Below are 24,229 nucleotides of genomic sequence, written 5' to 3' on the forward strand. Positions count from 1 at the left end.
GAGACCTCTCCTCACTGAATCTCCAGCTCTTCTAAGGGTGTTTTTTCTAGCAGCAACCATTTTGAACATTAACTGCTTTTGGTAGCCATTCTGAGGGTTAGGCCATCTCCAGTGGCCACTTTGGGGAGGTCAGCCCCCAACGATGTTACAACTGCAATAGACCACTGTCACTCATCCGCATTGTTCCCGTCTTTACAGTAGAGGTGGGTGATGTCTCTAACTTCTTTAGGTGCTGGTGCCTTCTGGAACATCACAGGTTCAATGCACCCATCTTCTCTGAGCCTTCATCCTCTACCAACTGGGTTCCAGAGAAGAGGTTTGACCAGGTGGCTGTGACGCCACACTGCAGTTTGGTACAAGGCTCTCAGCACATGTTGCTGGAAGGCATCTTCTGTTGGGGGTAGATTTGCTGCTGATGAATCTGTGGTAAATGCTAGTGTGTACCTCAGCTCATCCAGGTTGGTGCAAGGAAGCCCATCCACCTTTCTCTTTTGGCCATACAGGAGGAGGGCATACCGTCTTGCCACAGGCAAAGCCTCTTCCATGCTACCAGAGAGTCCAAATGTTGTCATTTCCTGTAACTCACAAAGATGGGTCTTCAGTCTTGTGAGGGCAGTGGCCTTCCCAATTCGGTACAAACTGCTTGTGGTGTCACAACCTGTGAGGGCGTGCCATGCAGGTAAACACTCACAAAGCACTGCTCCAAGCTTCTGAGCGATCAAACCGATAGGGACAAATCTTTCCTTAAGGCCATGTCCAGAGTGCATAAACACTGCTGAGGATCCAAACATCCCTTTGCTTGAATAGTACAGAAGCAAAACTAGTACATCTGTATCATCACATTTGACAATTAGACGAGAATGTGACTGTGCAAGGTGTATTACATGTAACACCAGCCTCGTGTCAGCCTCCTCCTGGTCACTGTAAAGATCTGTCAAGCAGTCAATGCCTGACTTGCTAACCCTCTTAACCTCCTGACCATTTTCAAAGCCACCTGCTAAGATGACAGTCTTCCCTGAAGAAATTCTCGTTGGCCCAGTACTGGCGATGAATGTGCTGACAAAGCTACATAGAGCAGCCTTGTTTCCACTGATCCTGAGGTATTTTCTGTAGTTTGGAACACTTGTTTGTCCTGTGATGATATGTGTTCGTCTGCTGGTTTGAATAGTGCCTCTTCTTTGTCTTTCAAGATCTTTGACTGAGTGTTGGTGGTCATATCTCTCAAACACAATAACGACACAGCTGTTGCCTTCCTTTCCCATAAAGTTGCAATCTTTTTCCAGACACACTCTCCCAGGTCGTTGAACGTTTGAAAGGTTGAATCATTGAGACTCTGTAGAAGAGCCATGCCATCGATGATATTTGCTGATGGTTCTTCAACATTTGGCAGCTGCTGTGTCTCTTCAACGATTGTTGTCAACGTTGTTGTCTTCCTCATGCTTCCATCATGAGGAAACAAAGAGGGCGGGAGAGCTGCGAGTTCATGAGCCATCAAAGTCTCCATGGACACCTCTCTTTGCTTGGAGACAGCCAGTAATCTTCGAAAGAGCACGTCTGAGTCCATGTGAACCTTTCTAGATATGCTGACTCCAACTGATGTTTTCATGTCCTTGAAGGTTGCACACTGTTTTCTTTTCTCTGGCTCCCAGAAGCTCTTTGTTCTTTTTGATTTTGCCAGACGTTGTTCAATAAAGATGGCATTCTGCTTTGCACCATCTTGGAGGGTTTCTGTCCCTGCTCCACAGCTTCCATTATCTTCTGTATGTCTCTTTCGTCTCGGTCCATTCTGGAGGCTCCATGCTCCTTGTGTGCTTTCAGGCTCTGATCATCAGTGTCACAAAGCTCTATCATGGCATCCACATATGCTGTGGTCACATGTCTTGTCATCAACCATCTTGTGAGAGCTCCTTTTCGTAATGTAAAGCCAACAACTCCACCCTGACTCTTGCCTTCTTGATTGATGGTTTGCTCCAGTGCCTGATCAGTAGCCACACAGTTGAAGCTTTGACAAAGACTCTGACTTGTCCGTGGAAGTGTTGTCTCACAGTCTACTGTTATTTCTGTGAGTTTAGCAGCTTCCCTCAGTGCACAGCCTATGGTCATACTATCTGAGCAGAGCAGATCTGACTGTCCTGAACGTGGAACAAATACAAGCCTGTCTTTATAATGCTGTATCAGCTTTTCCTTTAGTTTCCAGGATCTGTATTTCTTGTATTGAACAATGGACACACCTTCTTCCTCAGAAATTGTCTTTAGTATGTTGTCATAGCTATCAGTCGAAGAGTTGAGAGTCCTCACTTTCATATCTTTGGACAATATTGTTTTATCAATGTCTTCAGTGAGCCTAATAAAGGGTTTGTCATAGACATTGGTCTGCTTTTCTGATAATTTTCTTCGTCTGGCAGCTGCTATATTTCGGTCAGAGATTAGTGTGCAAGGCACATTTTATGGTATTTGGCATCATATGCAAAGAGATCTGGGCATGAAATAATTCGGAGATGTACATCTTCATCAAGCCCTTCAGAAGCTGCCCGAAGCACCTTGTCTCTGGTACTTGCGCCTGTACCAGTCGAAATGGCTGTCAGAGGTTCTGGTCTATGGCTGGCCTTTCCACAAATGAAGCAATCTCTCCGTATTTCAAATGATGTTGTATCAGCCCTACTCAGCCTTCTTGGTGCATATGTGCTCTCATTCTCAACATTTGCAACTTGCTGCTGCTCACTGATGTTTGTCTTACTGCAGTAGTTTGCTCTACATGATACAGGATATGAAACTTTGATTTTGGATGAAAGTATGTCATCTGTGTATGGAGCCAGAGTTTTATGGACGTCATCATCTCTCTGCTGAGCAAGGGTAAGTATGCCTTGGAGGCCTTGTACTGTACGGTTTTGGATTTAGGGATCTTTTTTCTTGCCTTTTTCTAAATGTTTCCAACAAATTATACAAAGCTTTGGATCCAATGTCTGTAAGGCATTCTCCATAGTTCAATAGACTAGTGAAAAGGAAAAATTATATACATTTCAGAATTTTCATTGAAATGCAAATCAAGTTAAATTACACATGCAACATTACAAGGCCGTAGCCATGGCACATAGCATAGCACATTTATATTTTTATATAAATATATTCGGGGGGACATTTTGACCAGATTTGAATATTGGGTGGGATGTGTCCCCCCCAATATGTATTATGATTACGGCCTTGCAACATTAGTCAGAGGGCTAAGTACTTTCTTAGCTAGGCTAAGTAGTTTCTACAGCTAGCTATTTAGCTACTTGTATTAGGCTAGGTTAGCCTCAATAATATTTGACATTTGACATAATATTTGTAATGATTTACCTGTCTGGTTAGGATTATATCAAGAAAGACAAGATGATGAAAAACATTGTTCGGTTTAGTTCTACCTTTGGTAGGGGTATCTAAAAAATTTGGGGTCACTAGCCTACCGGGCGGCATGAAGGAAGGGCGGCAATTTCAGGCATTTTTGTGTTTGGCGGCCTCTGTTGACATAAAAAGGTAGTGCGGGGTGGCAAATGTGCGAGGATCGCCACTGGACAGAACACCCTGATTTGTAATGCTATATTTACATATTTGGTATTGCTGGATTCACCACAACCCCACCTTCCCAACAGGCCATCATATGTGTTTCTATGATAATCCCTGGAAAAGTAACCACAAAGTAAATGAAAACATTCTGCATAGATCTTGATTTTTGGCATGTTCGCCTATTTTAGGTATGTGCATGTCTTTATTTATTCTATACATTAATATATATTCACATCCAGTCTTTTTTAGCAGGTAAAGCAACTTCCTAACTACAAGCATGCCAAGTTTCAAAGTTCTCAGAGCTTGTGTGATTTATCTGCATTAGTTTATATGCCTAAACTCCTTGGTTTTGGGGTGTATAACAATATCTGTTAATTTAACAGTCTTAGTAGTAAGATATTTGTTGCCAATAATCCATTTCATATATGGGAGACCTTAGAGATGATGAAAAACATTGTTGGGTTTAGTTCTACCTCCGGTAGGGGTATCAAAAAAAATTGGGGGCATTGTCACTAGCCTATTAGTATCATTGAAGTATGAGATTCTATGTGATGTGATTACACTACAGGTCAAAGGTCAGGCCTATTCCAGTCAAGACAAGCTACCCGTGAACACAGCGGAGTAAATGGATGGTTGTCGTAGTGCACAATGACTTCCTCAGTTTAACACATGGCATCAATCTCTCCCCGCACACTGTTGAGAGTATCACTTTCTTCAAGTGTGCAACACAACCAACCTTATTGCTGTGGAAGTACCTACTGATAAGACTCAGAGCTTTTCAGGTTAGCTACAGTATTCATCGCTTCACGGTCCGTACCAACACAGTTAATAAAGTAGCTAAATATGCTAGTGTACGTTATTTGAGGCCACTTTTTCAGGTTGTCCTCCCATCCCTCGATAGTAGAAGGCAGAGGTATGATCAAATTGTCCTGTTTCAGGTGTAACAGGCTGTGTTCCCGCATGTTTAATATCGCTTCAGAATTAGCTTACCACAATGACTGTTTATGAGGGTTACCATGACAATCGCCGGCTGCGGAAGTCGCGCCCATAATTCAGGAAATGGATCATGGGAGCTAGGAATAGACCAATTATTTGTTTGTTAACATTCGGGATGCGCTCGCAATGTGGTTGCAGAAACCGGGAAAGGATGGCATTTAAAACAGCAAAAGGACAACACGGATCATACAAACAGTTAGATTTAAAAAGGCCAAAAAGGTCGAGGAGGACAGTCTTTAAGAGAGAAAGCGATTCCCCATTGATCTGTCACATCAGAATTTTGATTTGGATCACGAAAGTCTAGAATTTTGAGTAAGAATGTCGCCCGGTAGACCGCATAGTCGGGCGGCAGCCATGTCTTAACGTCATGTCACAGAGTTCATAATTTTACAGTTTTAATGTGCAAATTCTACATCTAAAAAGTCGAGCAGGGCAGCTTTCAAGTGATATGGGAATTCTGCTTTTAGCCAGGTGGTCCGATTATTTTGTGATTTGTTTAAAACTGGCAAATCTGAGTGAGACTGTGTCCGCGTTTTGACGTTAGCATCAGTCAAACTAGGGTCGCTCACTGGCAGTGTGCACAATCTTGTATTTCACTCCATTCTACACCCGAAATGTCAGGGAGGACTGCCTTATTGTACATACGAGCCTGCTAGCCAGCATATCGGACTTCTTTAACCAAACCTGTTTCATTCATCATTTGCCTGAGAAATCGACCGAGAGGCAGCGAAATCTTTTTTTGCGCCATAGACTGACGGCGATGGCTGCTGATCTTTGCATGGATGGACGGACGGCGATGCTGTTCAGAGTGCAGTCCATAGAGGGAGCATATATTTTGGACGGCGATGGATTAGCAGGGACGTCCGTCACTAGGGGGAGCATAGATCATGGACGGCGTAGTAGCCGTCTATATGGACGTCCATAGAATATCGAACGCCGACGGCGATGGCTGCTGATCTTACGACGGCGATGCCAACCCAGTCTCATACTTCTGCGTATCTATGACACGGGTTGACGCATCTATTTCGCGTGCCATAGATACGCCAAATCGCTGTTTTGCGTGCAGTTTATACGCGAATTCCTCCCATTCATTTCTATCAGCAGAAAATGCTTCTATATCACACGCAGAACTTCAACAACTCTTTATCCATTTTACGTCATCATCCAGACTTGGATTTTACGCAGAGTCACGATATCGAAGCATCCAAATGTATTTTTTAAACGTTTTTGTGGGGGAATTTTCACCTCAAACACCTTTAAATAACAAACAGTAATTTTTATTTGCCACCAACGCCAAGCAGCATTCTTGTAGCCTAAATATAAATAAGAAAAAATAGCCTATGGGCACACACAGGCAATATAAGCTGTAGCCTATACAGGACAGGTTCTTGCCAGCCATGGAAGAGTGGGCTGTGGAGATTTAAAACAAGGTTTCTGATTTAACTCATCTCAATATTCACCACACACGTCAATATCGATTTGTGATCTTAGTCAAATCCGACTCTGGGTGATGACGTAAAAAGTTCTGCGTGTAATAGAGACGCATTTTCTCTTGATCGACATGAATGGGAAGATGTGCGTGCAGTTTATACGCGAATTCCTCCCATTTATTTCTATCGGCTGAAAATGCGTAAGAATGCGTAAGAATTTTCTTATATCCTTGAATATTGTTCAACCCCATTGATTCCTATCATTGATAATTCACCAATAAGATGGGTTAATGTTATGTCCATCCAGTTTTTAGAAATTCTGCATAGATTCTGAAAAAAAAAAAGAAAAGTTTCGAATTTGTAGCGGAAAATCTTCAGTCACCGTGGCTAGACGATCTATGATTTATGTATTTATTAAATAGGATTTTCTTGTATTTATTTATACTTGTAGACTGTTAATATGAAGAATTTGTATCTCAAAATGAACGTGAACCTGACCGGAAGGTGAAGAAATTAGTCTTACTAGCTGATTATAATTGCCTGTTTTAATCTTGCCTTTATGCATGCACTGTACAGCACCGGAGAGAGATTAGTTGTAGTAAGTATATAATTATGGGGAATTATAGTTATGGGGAAATGCGAGAAAGGATCAACGCATTCGTATTGGAACAACCCCCAGAGGCTGCCCTGTGAATTTTACCGTGGTAATTCTTCAGTGCGTTTTCATCCCTCTCCCGGTAAGTTAACACAAATATCTTGCTCTGATTCTGGCATGCTAAATTGTGTTTTGAGGATCGTGCATGTTTTATCTTTAATATCAAAAGGGACAGTGAGTGTTTGTCAATGTTAAGATTATTCGCATTTATGTATATTTATTTACAATCAAAATGGGATATTAGCTAGTGCTAGCCAGTCTAGCTAGCTTGCCAGTTTCCCCTTTAGTTTATTTGAGCGGGCTAATCTCCTTTTGAGCGGGCTGATCTCCTCCTGGAATATACAATAGTAGGCCATCTCAATTGGCAGATTCAGGCTAGGGTTTACCTTCCTTTTCAATAATACCATATCTTACTTGCAAATCAGTAATGGAACTTGTAGATTTTAAATCAATTTAATCAGTGAAGAACATCTTAAGGTCTGATCTTTAGATTGGTTTGCTATAACCATGCAACACACTTTGTAATCCCTTGTTTTTACCTTTCTTTGCAGCTCCAGTACACTTACCTTGTCCCTACACCTTACCTTTGACCTCCCATACAAAACCCAACGGCTCTTTTAAGAGCCAAACATCTCCTCATCTTTCTCATCGTTTTGAGTGAGTCTGGGCCAGGTTTTTATTTATTATTGCAGTAGTCTAAACAATTCATTTTCTAAAGTTCCCTTTACCTGGCTAAAGGACTAACAATATATATTTTTTAAAACATCTACATGCATGCATGCTGTCCCATGTTACTGTTGCTGTAATATTTCACCCAATTTGACTGTTAGCCTTTTGAGTTATGGACAATAGGCATTTATTATAAGACATATATCCCATGTGTATGGGTTAGTAGAGGCCTACTAAAGCTACCATTAGGTTCCGAGGGCTTTTATCACCCATTTCGGCTAACGAATGTTGGTATAGCCCTTAGAAGCAGCGGGGTGAGGAGACACCCCTTTGAATCACCCAGAAAATACTTGTTTTCTGATGATGACCGCTTCTTACATAGCTACTTCCAAATGTATCATGTGATACACTAAGTGAAAGCGGACCTCTCAAATGAGGTCCACTGAAAAATGTCAACCAAATGAATAAAAATTATATATAATGTATACTCAACTTAATGCATTTTACAAATACAATTACACAACTGGCAATGTGAATTTTATGCACACACAAAATGTGTCATTTTGTTATTGGTTATTTCGCTGCCTAGAAATTGATATTCTAATCACTTAAAAATAAATAGTCTAGAAATAATTCCTACTTTCTTTCTTTTTTGCAGAAACACCTAGAATGTCCAATAACTCGCTAGAAGCGGCACCTCTTCTTGGTGATGTGTTCCTTAACCCGATACAGGTAAACTTAATGCATCTTTAAACATTATATTATATCATTATATTTTTAGGGTTTGGCGAGATTGAAAAATTGTACTCCCCAACACGTACACACACTCACCAAACATGAAAGGATACATTCTAGTACATGTGTACCAACGTTAGTGTGTCATAACCTAAATCAAGTCTATTATAATTTTAGAAACAAAACCAAATCCCGCCTGCTAAAAAGGGCAAACCATGTCGCACAACTGTCCAGTGGACGGAAAGGGACAGCAGTGTAAATGTTGGAAGGCCTCAACGGAAAGGAACCACAAAATCTTCTGGGAATGAAAGGCAGGCCTTGAATCCTGGTGAGGTGGTCATTTGGGCATTAACATTTTGTGTAAAGTTCCATGTGTTTTAAAACACAGCCCTAAAACACATACATATTACAAAGTAAAAACACATGTGGTTAGCAGTCAATCAATTTCATGCAATAATCTATATTAGATGTACCCCTATAGTATTAGAACCTGATGTAAAACATCTACTCATTGTTCATAGATTGACTAAATGTACTGTACTTCTGTCATTGTATTTTGTTTCCAGTTTACGACACTAGTGTGGCCACCTTTCAGAAAGATTTTATTCTTCAAACAGAGACCGGTAACTACTAACTATACTTAAACAGGCTGGCTGTGGACTGTGTGTTGTTGTGCCCAAGCTTACTGTGTGTGTTGATCTGTGTGTATTTGCTCCCCTCTGCCGCATGCAATACAAATACAAATAATTGCTATAAATGAGATCCTGGTTATTAGCCAGCATTAGTTGTTCTATAAAATATTGAAAACAATATCTGTGATCTTAATCTTGTTTTTTCCTTAAATGAAGCTTCACTCATTGAAGAACTGGGGCATATTTTAAACAATGAGCCAGAAGAATTATCTTCAGCCATGACCTGGCAAAAAAGGCAGGCTATGAGCCATGAGAGATGGCAGATGGCGAGGGAGGCCATGGTTGGACATTTATTGGCAGCTGAGCATGTGAAGGACTGCATCTGCCAACACTGCCAAACTGAAGAGGCTGTTATAAGGTGCAGAGACTGTCTACCTAAGCAGTATCTCTGCACCAAATGGGATGGAGAAGCTCACCATCACCTACCTCTCCACAACAGGGACTCCATGGTTTGTGGGTTTTACAAGCCATTGAGTCCAACCACTGCAGTCAAGAGGCATTCAGAGGCCTATCATTATTCTGAGCAGGGTATGGGTCTTATGTGTGTCATACTTTGCAAGTGAACATTTCCCATACTGTAAATATTATTTGTTTATGGATGTAAAAAGCAACTGATAATTGTGTTTTATTTGTAGTCCGACTTCTCCCGGTACTTTTGCCCCAGAGCATTTGCGCTTGCCCAGCAAGTTCATGCCGGATGATCAGTGGCAAGTCCATCATTCTGATAGGAATGAATGGTAAGGTGTTTGTTTTCAAGCAACTTGTTGTTCCTTAAGGCTTGTCTATGGTGTATGGTATATGCTGCATACTTAAAAGATTTTCTAACTCTTCCATCAGGACGCTACAACCTCACCCTTCCAGCTATGGAGTGCTCCATCTGTCTGGCAACATGGGCAGTTGGGCTGAGTGATCTCCTTATGTCTGGGTACTGGCCAGCGTCTGTACATTTTGAGACCATGTACGAGGCTGGGCTCTTCAGGTCTTTCTTGGACTTAAAGCTTTTGGCTCCAGGAGTCTCACGTCAAGCATTCCTAGGGATGCTTGATCAACGAACTATGACCTATGGAAGGGTGAGTAGGTGGTACATAAACACGTGACATGATTGTATACCTTTATACATTTATCTTCTTAATGTTGAACTGCGACTGTATATTTCTTTCAAGTGGTTTACTTTTTGTATTTCTTTTAACAGAGTGGTAAAATATGTGGAGACACATTCCAAAAAGCTTTCCTAGAGTGGACCTTTGCCCAGCATGAGGTTGAGAGCTTGTGTGGGGTCCAGCCCTTTAAATGTCCAGCTTGCTGTCCATCCATGCATGCTATCTCAGTGGATGGTAATCGGAAGCTGTACCGATTTTCTAATGCTCCAGGGTATGCACTGATTGTTATTTATATATTTGGTTTATTTTTGTTGTTTACTATACATTTGCTATATTTTTGAATGACATGCCTTTTTTCTCTATTAAACTTAGGCTAGAGAAAGGTTATTTTTATGGCATGTTCATTGCGGAAGATGAGCATGTATCCTCCTTCGTGGGACATGTCCATGAAAAGACAAAACATGTAACTGTCATATATTAATTATACTGACTGACTCTCCAATTTTCCATGTTGTCATTTTCTGACTTGATGAACTTCACATCTTCTAGGCACCAGGTAAAGGGGTTTGTGGCTCCTCAAAATGGAAAGCGGCCAAGGAGTCAGCCCAGAAGTCGGCCTCAAAGATCGACGAAGAGGGCCTTGAGATAGCAGTCTGTCGACATGGAAGACTTCTCAAGGCCCTCAATATGTTCAGAGGGGAAATATTTGCCTACCCTCTGTACCTGCAAAGCACCCTCTCTCGGCAAAATGTGACTTTCTTCTGCTCTGATGTTGCCTGCAAGTACTGGCCATACTTGAAGAAAGTGGTTGTTGAGTGTCCAAAGCTGAGGCCCCTGCTGAACATGCGCCCACTGCTTCCTACGATCTATGAATATAGACCTTACCAATGCAGTTATAGGCTATACAGTCTGTCTACTTTACAAGCAAGTGTAAAAGCATATAAGTATGTGGTCATGTATGTAATGGTAAGAGTAATGTGGTATTGGAAGCCATTGACCGGGTCCACTTCTTCAACACAGGAGGCACTAGATTAAGCTCCATCCTGGGTTCTGCTGTTCCATCTAACCGCAATAATATTGGCGTTAACTGTCTTAAATTGTTTGAGCACATTGTATGGCCCTTTGCCTGGTTTAGGCACTTAAAACAAACAACCTTGCAGTGTGGATTATTGCCTTTTTTTTTAACTTGTATTTTACTACATGACAAGATACGCTATTAGATCTGGCATCTTAAGTGGTCGCTGTTTTAGTTAAGCCTATGTTGTTGGTAACACATGATCAGGTAAAAGTCAGGTAAACAGACGCACAATTGAGTTTTCTGCCAAAACTATGTTTGGCTCCATTACAAAACTAGATAGTTCATTGTGGTATTGCATTCTTTATCAAAGAACAGACTTTAGCTAGACTGCTCCTTTGGTAAATGTTCTTATTTCTTAAGTTGCCCTATCTTGTCAGTGTAATGTTAGTCACAACATATCTTAACCATGAAACCAAGTTTATTACGAGAAAGGTAACATCTGGAACTTCAGTCATCCATGCCACATTAACAGACAGTTAGGGTCATCTGGACATTACCCTCAGGCTCCCAAGTGGGTGGCCAAGTCTTCTTACTGAAAATAAAATACACAATTAGAAATTGAAGAATAAATAAATTGGTAGGATGAAATAATACTTGAAAGTCCAAAAATTGTATCTTACCATGATGGACAAGGCAACCAATGCACCTTAACCTCTTTGTGCCCTTTAGAAATGAGTGAAACACAGAATAAACAAGACATTTTATGGATAATGAATGGCTAAATTACATTACATTTTGTAATTGTAAGCAACTGTAAACATAACATCATTGTATATACATTAGGGTATAAAACATTAAAAGATACGTTTGGTTGTATGAAATGCAACTCGGAATCCATGCCAAGCTCCCCCCCTCCCCACCCACACCTGAAGCAGAGTCAGCGTGACTTTTTATTTTATTTTAGATTAATTATTTCGAGAATTGTTAATAAAGACTCATTTAAAATGTTAATATTGTGTTATGACCCTATGAAATACATTGCCCTTTAGGTCTTTTAAACCGTCAGTTTAAAGTGTTTTATGAGTGGATTTGGAGCCACCAGTCAGTAGCTCCAATGTTGCGCACGAACTTTGCGCATGAATGTTGAGCGGAGACAAACGCAAAACAACACACACTCACTTTGAGCGGAGACCAATGCAAAACACAATACGATGTGTTGAGCCAAACCAAAGCCGTCAAAGGCTACCATGAATGTAGCTACAGCAACCGAGGATGCTAAACTGACGGCTTAAAAGACCCAAAGGGCAATGTATTTCATAGGGTCATAACACAATGTTAACATTTTAAATGAGTCTTTATTAACAATTCTCGAAATAATTAAAATATATGTAGCCTAGGCAAACCCTAACCATAACATATTGTTTTTCAAGTCTATATTGTCATGAGATTATACTGCTGATTATGTAAATAATCTATGCTCCCCCTAGCGACGGACGTCCCTGCTAATCCATCGCCGTCCAAAATATATGCTCCCTCTAGGGACGGCACTCTAAACAGCATCGCCGTCCATATGGACGGCTATGACGCCGTCCGTCCATCCATGCAAAGATCAGCAGCCATCGCCGTCAGTCTATGGATGGACGTCCATGACGCCAAAAAAGATTTAGCTCCTCCTGAAGCGACCTCCGTTAGCCAGGCTAGTTTTGCCCGAGCCAGCCTAGTTTTGCCCATTCACTCCATTCTACCCCAAAAACGTCAGGAAGGACTGCCTGTTGTAGATACGAGCCTGCTGAAGATAGCCAGCATCTCGGATTCCTTTAACCGAGCCTGTTTCATTCGTCATTTGCCTGAGAAAGCGACCTCCGTGATGTAGGGTGATTATTGGTCTATAAGGTGGATAAGCAGAGGTGATACAGGAAGTCTGTCACAGCCATGTCTTGCCCGTTTTTACTACAGGAACCTGTTGCGGAAGGTGCAAGAATAATTTGCAGAATTGAACATGAAACCGAATTAATTGTTCCTTGCGTGATAGATAGGCTAGATCCTTAAGCACAGCGCGATATGCTACTAGCCCAGGGGTTCCCAAACTTTTTTTTGCTCGAGACCCAAAAGAGAAATATGGTGTCTCCCTGGGACCCAAACATAAAAATACTACATAAATTGCCATAACATCTATATTTTTTTAAGTACTGATACAAAACACAACAAACTATGAATTTTAAATGGATATGAAATGTATTTATTTAATCATAAAAGCACATGACAGCAATAATCAAATGTCTTGAGTGCAATAGAAAAAAAAATCTCCACCTCATATGTACAGTGCCCTCCAAAAGTATTGGAACAGTGAGGCCAATTCCTTTATTTTTGCTGTAGACTGAAAACATTTGGGCTTGACATCAAACGATGAATGTGAAACCAGAGATCAACGTTTCAGCTTTTATTTCCAGGTATTTACATCAGGATCTGATGCACAAATTAGAAAATATCACCTTTTTGTTCGAACCCACCCATTTGTCACGTAAGCAAAAGTATTGGAACATGTGACTGACAGGTGTGTTTTGTTGCCCAGGTGTGTCCTATTACATACATTATTCAATCAATAAATACCACTGAATGTCTACACTCAGGTTCAGATTGGGTAAGATAGGTTTTGTCTATGCAGACTGTATTCAGAGGTGAAAACAACATGAAAACCAGAGCGCTGTCTTTGGGTGAAAAACAAGCAATTGTGAGTCTTAGAGAAGATGGAAAATCAATCAGAGCCATTGCAGAAACATTGGCCATAGCCAGTACAACCATTTGGAATGTCCTGAAGAAGAAGAAAACTACTGGTGTACTAAGTAACAGACGTCGAACAGGTAGACCAAGGAAAACATCAGCAGTTGATGACAGAAACATTGTGAGAGCTGTAAAGAAAGACCCTAAAACAACTGTTAGTGAGATCAGCAACAACCTCCAGATGGCAGGAGTGAAGGTATCACTATCTACTGTTCGCAGAAGACTTCATGAACAAAAGTACAAGGGCTACACCAGAAGATGCAAACCACTCATTAGCAAGAAGAATAGGAAGGCCAGGCTGGAATTTGCCAAAAAGTACAGAGATGAACCTCAAAAATTCTGGGACAAAGTTTTATGGACTGATGAGACAAAGATTAACTTTTACCAAAGTGATGGAAAGGCTAAAGTTTGGAGAAAGAAAGGAACTGCTCATGATCCCAAACACACAAGCTCATCTGTGAAACACGGTGGAGGTAATGTCATGGCTTGGGCTTGCATGGCTTCTTCTGGGACGGGCTCATTAATCTTCATTGAGGATGTAACACATGATGGCAGCAGCAAAATGAACTCGGAAGTCTACAGAAACATTTTGTCTGCCAATTTAAGGAAAGATGCAACCAAACTGATTGGCAGAGCCTTCATCATGCAGCAAGATAACGACCCAAAACACACTGCCAAAACAACAAAGGAGTTCATCAGGGGCAAGAAATGGAAGGTATTAGACTGGCCAAGTCAATCTCCAGACTTAAACCCTATAGAGCATGCATTTTACCTGCTTAAGAGGAGACTGAAGGGAGGAACCCCACAAAACAAACAACAACTGAAAGAGGCTGCAGTGAAAGCCTGGGAAAGCATCAAAAAGGAAGAATGCAAAAGTTTGGTGACATCAATGGGTCACAGACTTGCTGCAGTTATTGAAAGCAAAGGATTTGCAACTAAATATTAAGTCTTATTCACTTAAATATGTTTTAAGTACAGTGCCCTCCAAAAGTATTGGAACAGTGAGGCCAATTCCTTTATTTTTGCTGTAGACTGAAAACATTTGGGCTTGACATCAAACGATGAATGTGAAACCAGAGATCAACGTTTCAGCTTTTATTTACAGGTATTTACATCAGGATCTGATGCACAAATTAGAAAATATCACCTTTTTGTTCGAACCCACCCATTTGTCACGTGAGCAAAAGTATTGGAACATGTGACTGACAGGTGTGTTTTGTTGCCCAGGTGTGTCCTATTACATACATTATTCAATCAATAAATACCACTGAATGTCTACACTCAGGTTCAGATTGGGTAAGATAGGTTTTGTCTATGCAGACTGTATTCAGAGGTGAAAACAACATGAAAACCAGAGCGCTGTCTTTGGGTGAAAAACAAGCAATTGTGAGTCTTAGAGAAGATGGAAAATCAATCAGAGCCATTGCAGAAACATTGGCCATAGCCAGTACAACCATTTGGAATGTCCTGAAGAAGAAGAAAACTACTGGTGTACTAAGTAACAGACGTCGAACAGGTAGACCAAGGAAAACATCAGCAGTTGATGACAGAAACATTGTAAGAGCTGTAAAGAAAGACCCTAAAACAACTGTTAGTGAGATCAGCAACAACCTCCAGATGGCAGGAGTGAAGGTATCACTATCTACTGTTCGCAGAAGACTTCATGAACAAAAGTACAAGGGCTACACCAGAAGATGCAAACCACTCATTAGCAAGAAGAATAGGAAGGCCAGGCTGGAATTTGCCAAAAAGTACAGAGATGAACCTCAAAAATTCTGGGACAAAGTTTTATGGACTGATGAGACAAAGATTAACTTTTACCAAAGTGATGGAAAGGCTAAAGTTTGGAGAAAGAAAGGAACTGCTCATGATCCCAAACACACAAGCTCATCTGTGAAACACGGTGGAGGTAATGTCATGGCTTGGGCTTGCATGGCTTCTTCTGGGACGGGCTCATTAATCTTCATTGAGGATGTAACACATGATGGCAGCAGCAAAATGAACTCGGAAGTCTACAGAAACATTTTGTCTGCCAATTTAAGGAAAGATGCAACCAAACTGATTGGCAGAGCCTTCATCATGCAGCAAGATAACGACCCAAAACACACTGCCAAAACAACAAAGGAGTTCATCAGGGGCAAGAAATGGAAGGTATTAGACTGGCCAAGTCAATCTCCAGACTTAAACCCTATAGAGCATGCATTTTACCTGCTTAAGAGGAGACTGAAGGGAGGAACCCCACAAAACAAACAACAACTGAAAGAGGCTGCAGTGAAAGCCTGGGAAAGCATCAAAAAGGAAGAATGCAAAAGTTTGGTGACGTCAATGGGTCACAGACTTGCTGCAGTTATTGAAAGCAAAGGATTTGCAACTAAATATTAAGTCTTATTCACTTAAATATGTTTTAAGTATATCTGTTCCAATACTTTTGATCACATGACAAATGGGTGGATTCAAACAAAATGTGATATTTTCTTAGTTGTGCATCAGATCCTGATGTAAATACCTGGAAATAAAAGCTGAAACGTTGATCTCTGGTCTCACGTTCAATATTTGATGTCAAGCCCAAATGTTTTCAGTCTACAGCAAAAATAAAGGAATTCGCCTCACTGTTCCAATACTTTTGGAGGGCACTGTATATCTGTTCCAATACTTTTGATCACATGACAAATGGGTGGATTCAAACAAAATGTGATATTTTCTTAGTTGTGCATCAGATCCTGATGTAAATACCTGGAAATAAAAGCTGAAACGTTGATCTCTGGTCTCACGTTCATTATTTGATGTCAAGCCCAAATGTTTTCAGTCTACAGCAAAAATAAAGGAATTCGCCTCACTGTTCCAATACTTTTGGAGGGCACTGGACATACAATGTTGTACCGCTTTTAAATGAACAAACATTTTCTACTCTTTCTATTTGTCACCCCTTTCTCAACTCCCCCTCCCAACATCCCTCAACTTTAAACACCAACAATGAGCAACATTCAGATACATTTTTACTGGCTTATTTTAAAATGATACTACTGGCCTGACATGCCAGAAGGGGTGTGACATGTCATCTAAGGCACAATTAAATCTAATAAGAAGTATGTGGCTGGTTGAAGTTTTCAACCAGAAGATTTATTCTGGGCTTGGTTTGTGAAAGTGCTATTCTGAGGTCATGCTAGGGATTGAGTCTGTTTCTGTATTTGTTTTTCAGGTATGCTAAAGTAGAAAACCCAGATTCACATAAGTATGTGGTACCAAACTGAATCAACACATTTACAGCTTTCCTAGCCAAGCAAGAGAACTCTTCCTGCTGGAGATGAGCGATCCAAAACTGAGAGAGAGTGATAGTCTCAAATAGCATCTTACTGCCATTGTTGACCTGCAGTGTGACCAATGCTTCTAATTCTGTCTGACTTAGACCCAACTCTAGTGATGGCACAGCTTGGAAGGGATACTTCACCCACTGAAGGTTTTGAGATCCCTGAGTCTGGGAAGTATTGCTTAAAGTTCTTCTGTAGGCCAGACATGTGCTCAACTATGTTCTGCTTCACAGAGTCACTCAGGGGGACACCCGTGTTCTCTTGGTAGGCAGAGAGGACAGGAAACATTGCCAGTGCTCCCGCAGCCAGCTGGCATTGCCACAGAGCCAGGCGTGCAGCAAATCCTTGAATTCCATCTTCCAGCTCCAAAATGCTGTTCTCCTTTCCTTGAAGGCTTTTGTTCAGTGTGTTGAACCTGTTGAAAATGTCCACAAGATATGCAAATCTTGCCAGCCAATATTTGTCCTGAAAATGCTTGGCAAGGTGAGGGTCTTCATTTTTGAGGTAGGCCATGACCTCTTCTCTCAGCTCCCATACTCTTTGCAGAACTCTTCCCCTGGAGAGCCACCTCACCTCACAGTGAAAGAGCAGGTGCTGATGCTCTGCTCCCATTTCCCTGCATAGCTCTGTGAAGAGCCTTGATTGTAATGGTCGCTTTTTGATTAGATTCACAATTCTCACAACCACATCAAAAACCTCTCCTAGGTCACGCTGTAATGCTTTGCTGGCCAAAGCTTCCCTGTGGATGATACAATGTGCCAGCTTCACATTTGGTACCACTTTACGAACATGAGCCACAAAACCAGACCTGCACCCAGTCATGTTCCTGGCACCATCAGTGCAAATTCCAATACAGTTAATCCATTCCAATTTGAGATCTTTCAAATTTGTGTCCACTACTCTGAAAATATCCTCTCCCCTTGTTGTTGTATGCAGCCGGTCACAGAACAGGAACTCCTCCTTCATATCCTTACCACTGATGTATCTGGAAAAGATCATTAATCGGGGAATCCCAGCAACATCAACAGACTCATCTAGCTGCAGTGAAAATATTTTGTGTTCCATTATTTCCCCTGTAATTGACTTTTGGATGTCCACTGCCATGTCTTGGATTCTAGTTGCAACTGTGTTATTTGAGAGTGGGACAGACTCAACTTTGTTCGCTGCTTCCTCACCCAAGAGAGAGAGACACACATCTTTAAAACATGGTTTTATCAGCTGCTCCCCAATGGAATGGGGCTTCTTTGCCTTGGCAATGTGGAGGCTGACTTGAAATGATGCCTTCAGTGCTGCTCTGCTCCCTTTGAATGCCTGGTAAATGAGACAATAATATAATTCAAAATCACTGACACGTATATACACAAAACACCTCAAATTTACTATCTGTGACATGCAACTGAAAGTAAATAATCCGGCAAGTCTTGAAGAAAATGCATGACATGCAATTTCCTTCCTTCGTAGGGCACACTAAGTATTTTCTGTTTTCTGTAACAGCTCATTTGAACAGAGTTGCGCGCTTGGACGCGAGAAAATACTTGGTTTCTAATTGTAAGTGCAATGACGCCGTTGGGTCTGTAATCTTTCATTAATTCCCATGCATTTGATCTGCAGCACAAAGGCCTACGCGAGTCGTGTGAAATGGCCTTCATATTAACATAACACACACGTTAATGACTCTTCCACACTGTCAAAACAAATTTGAATAAATGCACTCAGCGGCCTAATCCACATTGGGACAAGCCGGGGGCGGAAGGTTGTGAGGCATTGTCTGTCACCATTAGCTATATGTTAGCTATGTGTAACGTTAGCTAGTAGCAACGTTAGCTAGCAACATACATTTTAGTCACAAAATAACCATTGGCATTGCAACAGACACACAAAACATTTCAAATGCGTACCCCTCCCCCTTTCTTTTAACGATCCTGGTCCACAGTTTACCCGTTCTCTCGCGGAGTCTGGGCTGAGGTAACATTAAGAGTTCCTTCTGTGGTTCCCTTGGCATGCATTGCGAGAAAATATCACTGTCAAAATATAAAGAAGAGTTTATAAACGTTGGCTTCACCAAAGCCATTCGAAATGCAGAGAAGAGACCTCAGTGTGTTTTATGTGGGGGGGTGCCCAGTAAAGAGAACTTAAAATGAACAAATTGGACAGACATATCCAAACGAGACATTCTCAGCATCGGGGCAGGTCAAAGGAATTTTTCCTGGGCAAAGAAGAGACTTTCAGCAGACAGTGTTTTGACAGCGGAAATGTCACTGTCAAAAACCGCCTTATCTGTCACTGTCAAAAACCGCCTTATCTTCTATTTTAATTTGGAAAATTATTTAACATATCATATAATTGATGTGCATTTTTTCTTTGCCATTTGGTGACCCAATACAAAAGTGTATGTGACCCATTTTGAGTCGCGACCCTAACTTTGGGAAACCGTGTACTAGCCTATACTTTTTGAGAGATAGCCTATCATATTTTTTTGTGAGGGTGTCATTTATATCAAAATTTGTTGAAACCACATATATGACATTAAAGATGATAAACAAAGTATGAAAAAAACAACAACATAGGCCTAGCTTACTGTAATAAGCGATAAAACATCTAACGAGGTCACTACTATACATTTAATTTGGTCTGCTACTTTTTGCCTGCCCTCGTTCTTGGATTTTGCAGACTTTGAGGTGTTCCCTGGCGTTCTGATTAAATCTTCAAATTCAGAGTAACCTTCGAGCAAGCTGTTGCTCTGTTGCGGAAAAAAACGAGGCGCTCCTTTCGGCCACGGTGAGCATCCATAGACTTATGTGAGCAGCCAATAGACCAATTATTTGTTTGTAAACAATCGGGATGCGCGCGCACTGTGGCTGCAGAAAACTGGGAAAGGATAGCATTTTAAATGGAAAAAGGACCTCACGGATAATACAAATAGTTAGATTTAAAAAGACCAAAAGCGTCGAGGAGGACATGCCTATAGGAGAGAAAGCGATTACCCAATGATCTGTCGCATCAGAATTTTGATTTGGGTCACGAAAGTCTTGAAATTTGAGTGAGAATGTCGCCCGGTACAGACCGCATAGTCGAGCGTCAACCATGTCTTCACGTCATGTCACAAAGTTCATAATGTTACACTTTTACAGTCAATTCTGCATTTAAAAAGTCGAGCAGGGCAGCTTTCAAGAGATATCGGAATTCTGCTTTTAGTCAGCTGGTCCGATTATTTTTCTGATTTGTTTAAACTGGCAATCTGAGTGAGACTACATCCCAGCTACACTGTTTTGACGTTGGCCTCAGTCAGACTCGCTCACTGGCAGTGTGCACAATGTTGTATTTCACTCCATTCTACACCAGAAACGTCAGGGAGGACTGCCTAATGTAGATACGAGTCTGGTGAAGATAGCCAGAATCTCGGATTTCTTTAACCTGTCTGTTTCATTCGTCATTTGCCTGAGAAAGCGACCTCCGTTAGCCAGGCTAGTTTTGCCCGATCACTTGGACAGGCTATTTAAGGGTATCGGGGTCAAGTGACTTTTGAGCATAGACAAGTGAACGTAAATGTATGTCTTAAGGCCAAGAGCCTCAAAAAGTTAATATCAAGCCCTGCAATCCAGTGGCCAGAGATATATGATGACCTGAACGACACTCCAAGAGTAATAGAACGGGGAGAAGTTCGTCTTTTGCAACCCACATGCGCAGTTGAGCCAGCTTGACAGTTGTGTGACGTAGGGTGATAATTGGTCTATAGCAGCGTTGCTGATCAAGGTTTCTACTATCAATACATACCAAGCCCCCATCCCTCGCCCCTCGGCTTGAAGCAACGGCCCCGGTGGATGTAGGTGGTATTGCATTACGGTTAGGTTTCCGACTCTTCCGATCGTTTTTATTCTATTAACTCCAGTCAACATTTACAAAACTATCTCCCGCAATAATTTTTGTTCGATTCTCGAACCTGGCTCATACTACTAGCTTTTTCATAGAATCATTTTTCCAGATTTTTGCTAAGTTTGAGACCAATCCGACATGGGTAAACTAGCACCCCATTTATTTGCTTACGTCAATAAAATTTGCCTGCAAATGTGCTCGCGGATACTAACAGGGCACGAGCACCGAAGTTCACATTGGCCGATAGCCGATTTACATTGAGCTGAATGAGCCATATACTTATATTGAATGAGCATAGGGAGAAATGGCTTGAGTTGCCTGCCTTGTTGTAGTAAGTTTAGCACATCGTTGTCACACATACATGAAATGTTGTTAATATAGTTTATTCCCGTTATTTTAAAACGGATTTGATTTTTCTTTAAAACGTTTATGACATGATGGCAAATATATTATGTTAAGCGCAAGCATAGATTGTTGACATGTCTATCTGGAGCAAAGACGAAGATTAATACTTTAACTGTTAACCACAATAGGAAATGATATATATTTAAATAATATTAGTCTTGCCTTCAGAAGCTTTTGTTAAACACACATTATTCTTTTTTTGATCGTGTAATCAAGCCAGACTGCTTTTGTGGGATAATGAAGGTCCTCAGTGACTCTATGTTTCACCCCCACTTACATCGGATGAAAACGTCTTGTAGCCTATATGGTTCTGCGAATATTCCCCTTTCAAAGGCAAATGTTCAATAAAGTATATTTTAGACACAGTTCTCAAGCTTTTATTTATTACATTATTACCAAGTCTTGTTAGATCTTTATACGATCTAACAAGATATATCGTTATATCTAATGGATATAACGATCTTGTTAGATCGTTATATCCATTAATAGGCGTTTGGTTTTGTAGGATGAAAATATAAAACACAGGCCATATTTCTACAATGATGTTAAATTGAAGGCAGTGTGGATTTCGTGGCATTTCGTTTGAATATAAAGTTGACAGTAAGCTATGGTAAGTCTGCATTATGGAAGATTTCGGTTACCAAAATAACTATTAAGCTTTCTTTGCCTGGCGAGAACAACGACGGAGCTGTTCATGTTAAGTTTATTTCATCCGATACAATGCGTTGGAAATCATACTCAAATCCCGAAGAAAAAAACAACATATGTGATGACGAGTTCCATCTAGAATAGCCCTATATTTAAGCCTATAGCCTATTTCTAAAACAAGTGAAAGGAATACTATACAGTGACAGAATACATTTCCGTTAAGTTTGCATCATGTCTCTGATTCTTATCGGACTTGTACCCCATTCTGCCACTGCAATGCCTTAGCTCACACGCTCGTAACCATATAAATCTATGCTCGCGACTGCGCAAAGTATGACGTGTACAGCTAGTTGCAAGCGTGCACGAGGTCTCGGAGCTAGGGAAAAAAAGAGCCACTGTTTAAAGCTAAACCGGAAGACACGGAAGTGGAAAGATGGCCGCGTCCAGTCTCGCGCTCTCGCTTGCCTCACTGCGCCACTGAGCACTTTTCATAGAAATGAATGGGGACGCCATCTTGGAAGACAAAGGTAGCTTACTCTAGTTATATTAACTCTATGGAAATTAGTGCCAAGAGAGCGAGCTCTGTAAAAACGATTTGTAACTTGCAAAAAAGATTTGTGTACTTGCAAAATCGATTTGTAACATGCAAAAAAGATTTGTGTGCTTGTGAAAAAAAGTTGTGTACTTGCAAAAACTTGAATAAACTTAACATGAACAGCATAACTTAATAGTTATTTTGGTAACCGAAATCTTCCATAATGCAGACTTACCATAGCTTACTGTCAACTTTATATTCAAACGAAATGCCACGAAATTCACACTGCCTTCAATTTAACATCATTGTAGAAATATGGCCTGTGTTTTATATGTTCATCCTACAAAACCAAACGCCTATTAATGGATATAACGTGATCTAACAAGACTTGGTAATAATGTAATAAATAAAAGCTTGAGAACTGTGTCTAAAATATACTTTATTGAACATTTGCCTTTGAAAGGGGAATATTCGCAGAACTATATAGGCTACAAGACGTTTTCATCCGATGTAAGTGGGGGTGAAACATAGAGTCAATGAGGACCTTCATTATCCCACAAAAGCAGTCTGGCTTGATGACACGATCAAAAAAAGAATAATGTGTGTTAAACAAAAGTTTTTTAACTCTAATTTCACGCCATACACAGCCGGCAGTTCTTGAATCGATCTCACGGTAGGGCCTACTTTGATGGCGACGTCACAGTGACTATCCTCGGCGCCGTCTCAAGTCGGACAAAAAGTCTAACCAGAATTCAATGTTTCAAGTCAGCAGCCTGCAGCCGGCTGCGGCGCCGCATGAAGTTGGGTCATGTCGAACGCACCTACTAGCGCATGTTGCCGCCCCTCTCCTCTTCATTAGCATTTAAAGCTACAGAAACAGCTTGTTTTGAAGAAAGCTCATTGTGGGACTGCTCGTAGTGGCTGTAATTATGCACCTAGGCTGAATTTGGGAGATCCTTCAGATTATCTGATATGAACAATGAGGACAATTTGATGAAATCTGTCTTAACACAATGAATAATAGTGAGCCTTATTTGATCACTACATAAAAACAAGTAGGCCTAGATATGAGATATAAATAATATCTACACTATTTTCGTTTGAGAAGACATACAACTATTCACTATAAAAGCTATTTCTGCTTACCATAGACAAATAGCGAGGCGTTCAGCTGGGCTGATTGGATCTGGGTAACACAAGCAAACGATGCATAATAATGTAGGAGCTAATTTGCATAAATACCACAACATATCTTAACATTGGATTTAGCCAAGTGAAAATGTCTTGAAGAATCTTGTTGACAACTTACAGTAAAAGATTATATAAGCAAACATGTCACCATAAGGGGCAGAGATTCTGTCAGTCATTCAAAGACCACTCAACAGTCACTAAGCTGTCACTCAGGTAAGAAAGATTTCATTTTGTTTCTCCTACATGGATTAGTCAACCTACACTAATAAAACGTACCTGCGGATCTACTACAATTTATTGGGAACATCTGGATGTGTGTTGAGCTGTGGTACGACTATTATTGGTGAAACGACCCAGCCCCAAAACCCATCTCTGATATAATAATTAATAAATGCTGGTTTAAAATACTTTTTCCTGCCTCTATGTATTAATGCTCATGGGAAACCTAAATGGGTTCCATTCAGACCTTAAGATTAAGTATTTTACTGTTGTATGTCAACTAAACAACATTTAGATTTGTTGTGGTATTTATGCAAATTAGCACTTACCTAATTATATTATGCACCGTTCGTTAATAAACAATTTCAAAAAACTTGTAATACATTTTGTGTTTGTCTTGATGCAAGTAATCAACTCAGTAATTTTAG

At 40.7% G+C, this 24,229-nt stretch overlaps 2 long non-coding RNA genes across 2 annotated transcripts; one reads left to right on the forward strand and one right to left on the reverse strand.

Moving 5' to 3' along the window:
* Window positions 1-9,160: 9,160 nt before the first annotated feature.
* On the forward strand, window positions 9,161-9,616 carry LOC124478475. Its single transcript, XR_006957241.1, has 3 exons — window positions 9,161-9,251; window positions 9,359-9,460; window positions 9,561-9,616. It is a non-coding gene; the product is annotated as an uncharacterized LOC124478475 (long non-coding RNA).
* Window positions 9,617-11,299: 1,683 nt separating this feature from the next.
* LOC124478637 lies at window positions 11,300-11,558 on the reverse strand. The gene is made up of 2 exons (XR_006957254.1): window positions 11,522-11,558; window positions 11,300-11,433 (listed from the first exon to the last, which is right to left on the reverse strand). It is a non-coding gene; the product is annotated as an uncharacterized LOC124478637 (long non-coding RNA).
* Window positions 11,559-24,229: the final 12,671 nt, after the last annotated feature.

The sequence above is a fragment of the Hypomesus transpacificus genome, chromosome 16 (assembly GCF_021917145.1).
Source record: "Hypomesus transpacificus isolate Combined female chromosome 16, fHypTra1, whole genome shotgun sequence".
NCBI classification, from domain to species: domain Eukaryota; kingdom Metazoa; phylum Chordata; class Actinopteri; order Osmeriformes; family Osmeridae; genus Hypomesus; species Hypomesus transpacificus.